Genomic DNA, 3,752 nt, shown 5'->3' with positions numbered 1-3,752 from the left:
CCCCCCCACCAGCAGTATCTTAATGGCCTGAATAGACATTTCAGGGAGTACTGTGCTAAACTCTTCAAAGGATTAACATCTGTGAAAAAAGAGGAGAGGGAAAGATGTCTAGTAATGTGTCTGGTGTTTTCTAATGAAAATTTAAAGACCATCCTTGTCTCAGAAATAGGTTGCACACCTACAGCAGAAGCAGTCTGGCAAAGCTGCATGTTTGGCACCTGCTCTCATTGACATGCAGCAGTGAAAGGCAGCATTCTCCAATCTGACCTGCATAACAGTAGAGCACGGTTTCGATCAAGGCTACATTTCAGGGTGAAGTGGTGCAGCACAGATGCAGGAATTAAGCCGTCAGTTTTTTTTCTTTCTTTCTGCTGTTAGCTCATAAATAAATGACTAACAGATTGTATTTGTGCAACAACAACAGCAACAGCCCGACACCTGTCTGCTGATCAGATTGAGCGAGTGAGATCAGCACCATGGACAGCGACTCCTGCAACAGGCAGCTCCAATCAGGGACAATGAAACAGTCTTTTTTTCGGACTGAATGAAATATCCCTCATTACTGTTATGTGAAATCACATATTGATATCATCACTGATTCCTTCACTTTCGAAAGCAGATTTAATTAATACGTTGCTTTCATCTGGCACACAATCCTGCACAAATTTTGAGTGGGTGATGTTTCTATGGCAAAAGCAAGATCTCCGACTGGTGGAAATGCAGGAAAACTATAGAGAAAAAATGTCTCTTTCTGTTCTGTGCAGTATTTAGTGATATGTTTTCCTCACTAAAGTCGCCAGGCAGCAACAAGTAAATGAGATACTGAAGCACATTATTCATTTCCCCTTAAGAATACAGATGTTTTAATTTTTTAGTCAACACAAGCACACACTCTGAAATCTCCTCACCTTCGTCACATTACATCTATTCAAAGTGTGCAAGTATCCAGTGCAAAACTACAGTTCTCTGATCTGCTGATTTCTAACATGTTTGCAATTAAAAGCCCGAGTGCAACATGAAGACTTTACCAACTACTGGCAAACCCAGCATGATGCCACTTTCCATCTAACAGAGTTACTAACCTTCAATAATTCCATAATTATCCAAGCCTTTAAAAAAAAAGCAGACCCAAATTAAATGAATCCTCAAACATGTTCTTGTTTGCTAAGCAAAGGTCCAGGGTTGGCAAGTAAACACATAATGACTCACACTTTGATGCCTGCACTTGTTTTGTGTGTAAGCGTGTGCGCTTTTCAAATGGTGGCACACTCAGTTTGTATTGAGACGCCTCATAAATGTCATCTCTGCTATTTAGGGAAGGAAAAGTCATTAGAATTCATAAACAAAAGGAAAACAGAACAGAAACGTGGAAGAAAATGAAAAGAAACCGGAGTTTCTCGAGATGTTGTTTTGAGCTCAAAGCACACTCATCAGTCTAAGCACTAAGACAAGTGTTGCTGGATTTACATGCAGCTGTTAGTCTAAGAGTCTAATATAATGGGGGGCAAGCAAAATTCTCATGCAGGGGCTTGCTTAGTTTCTTTTCTTTCTTTTCTTTCTTTTTTTTTTTGTTTAGCTTATAGTTATAGTTCCTATTTTAAACATTGTGAGAAACTATATTACTCACCTGGATGCAGCTGTCAGTGAGTCAACCCAGAGTGGAAGTTCTAGCCTCAGGAGATGAACTTATCTTTCATGCTGCTCTGTGGAAATACAGCTTATCTTAAACGAGCATACCACAAAGTCCGTTTTTAAAACCATCATGAAAGTAACGAGTGCTCCATATCGGAGAATTTTGAGAAGCTTTAAAAAAAAAAGAAAAAAAAAGCCATAAATGTGAGCCAGTAGCAGCACAAAAACACAAAACACCGCTGTTGCAGATTCGAAACAATTCAAAACGCTAAGTTAGAAACAGATTCTGAGACGGCTAGGTAAGTGATATTACAGAGGTAGAATAAAAAGGGAAAAAGAAAAAAAGATAGAGCCTATTAAATGATCAGTACGCTGAGCATGAGGGACAAACAGACCGGTCCATTTGGTGCGCACAGCTGCCCCACTGATACTCACGGAAAGCCCAGAATCTCAGTTGGATCCTGGTCACAGCGTGGCTACCCTGCACCAGTTCAACAGAGGAAGACACCCCGTGTGCCATTCACACGGCAGGCTGGTGTAATGGTGTTGGCTTGTTGCTGGTGTCTTGGAAATGACGCGTAGCTTTCCCCGGTGCTTGTTTTCTTTCTCTCTCCTTTTTCTTTGACAAGTACCCTACCTCAGCAAACTTAACACAGCCGGAATAGTTCCCCTCATTAAATTCCCATTGTTCCACCACCGCGACACCCTCCGCAAAGCTAAGTAAATTATTCAAAAACCACAAGGCGCTTTCAGCTTTATCCTTTCCTGACTGCGTGTTGATGCGTAAAATAATAAATTAAATTACACCAGTCCAAAAAAAACAACAACAAAATCTTAGAAAGTATTAATTTAAAAAAGAGAGAATTTAATTGTATTTTCTATTTCCGAAAAATAAACTGAGTGCAAAAAATTCCCTCGCTCTTCTGCCTGAGCTGGATAACGCAAGGAACCAAACAGGGCTGCACATGAGAGTGGGCGTGAATGAATGGTGAAGGATTGAGAGGACGCAAACCACACAGTACGCGGATCAGGACAAGATGGATATCAAGCAGAGGGATGGTGGCACACAAGAAAGAGGAGTGTGAGTGTGGTGTGGAATGGAAGTCTTGTCTTACTCTCGCGGTGGGCAGCACTGGCACAAGAAACGACGAGCGAGAAAGGGAAAACAGTAACACTGCAGAAACAGGGGAGGGGAGACGTTCAGAAGCAGCGCTACACGCACGGCTGGTCCTCCTGACTGCGCATCAGGAGACCAGGATTAATGATCATTTCCATCAGAAACCCTTTAGAATGTTTGCTCATTATCTTGGTTGCCCATCAGCACAAAAAAACCTGCTGTAAGCTAGAAGATAGAGAGCTGATCTTCGTTTTTGACACTCCGAAATCCCAGATGTATCTGCCCGTACGCCTGCTGTGGGCTGCCGTTGTTGTAGTCTGGATGGTTACTTAGAGACAAAAAAAAAAGAAAGAAAAAAAGCACATAGTCTCAATAGTTTTTCTTCTGACATGTGAATTTAGCCTAACATCACTTTAAAAGATGGGAGCCATGTGGTTGATCTACTGTTGGGGGAAGACAAAACAAAGTAAATTGGACTTTCATTTGAGAGAAATAAGACACCACCATCTCATGTTGCTTCTATCTGGTCAACAAATCTAAATCCTAGAGAGAGAAAACTGAGTGCTTTGTCATTGTGATCTGTATCACCACTGGGCCAAAGAACATGACGGGCTTTGGTGTGGTGCCAGGGTAAAAGCCAGCAATTTTAAAGCTTAACGTGTGGAAGATGATACTTTGTGTTTCTCTGGACACTCTGCCACAGTGATGGGCTTATTCTGTTAGGTTTGGGTTTCATAAGAAACTGGAAACAGGGCATTTAGCAGCCAAGGATGATTATGTTTCATAAAAAGTATGTTTTGGTTTTTTTTTAACCATTACTAATCCTAGCCATGTTTAAAGCGGTTCTGTTATGCTTTTCCTTTCCTATCATGTGTATACTGTTAAAATGATGGAAGCTCACATTACACAATGAGAAAATAAGTTAAAAATAAGGATGTCGCTTTCTGGGCAAGAAATCCCTGTGAGGAGCGGCTCAGTCTAAATCTCTAAATCTTCAGATGAT

The 3,752-nt window shown here is 41.1% G+C and overlaps 1 protein-coding gene across 3 annotated transcripts in view; it reads right to left on the bottom strand.

Annotated features, from left to right (window-relative positions):
• The window catches only part of slc8a4a (solute carrier family 8 member 4a), a 27,289-nt gene extending 24,526 nt beyond the window's left edge, over nucleotides 1-2,763 (bottom strand). The window contains exons 1-2 of one of the 3 annotated variants that reach the window (XM_013915033.1): nucleotides 2,748-2,763; nucleotides 1,628-1,703 (exon numbers count right to left, since the gene is read on the bottom strand). The gene's annotated coding sequence lies outside the window, so the exon portion shown is untranslated. Of the gene's footprint in view, nucleotides 1-1,627; nucleotides 1,704-2,067; nucleotides 2,467-2,747 lie in introns of those variants that run through there. The other 2 variants (XM_005749553.2, XM_013915032.1) reach the window with 2 other exon arrangements.
• Nucleotides 2,764-3,752: the final 989 nt, after the last annotated feature.

This window comes from Pundamilia nyererei, unplaced genomic scaffold, assembly GCF_000239375.1.
Source record: "Pundamilia nyererei isolate P.nyererei 1_Seehausen unplaced genomic scaffold, PunNye1.0 scaffold00249, whole genome shotgun sequence".
Lineage (NCBI taxonomy): Eukaryota > Metazoa > Chordata > Actinopteri > Cichliformes > Cichlidae > Pundamilia > Pundamilia nyererei.
This window is presented reverse-complemented; position numbering and strand designations above follow the sequence as displayed.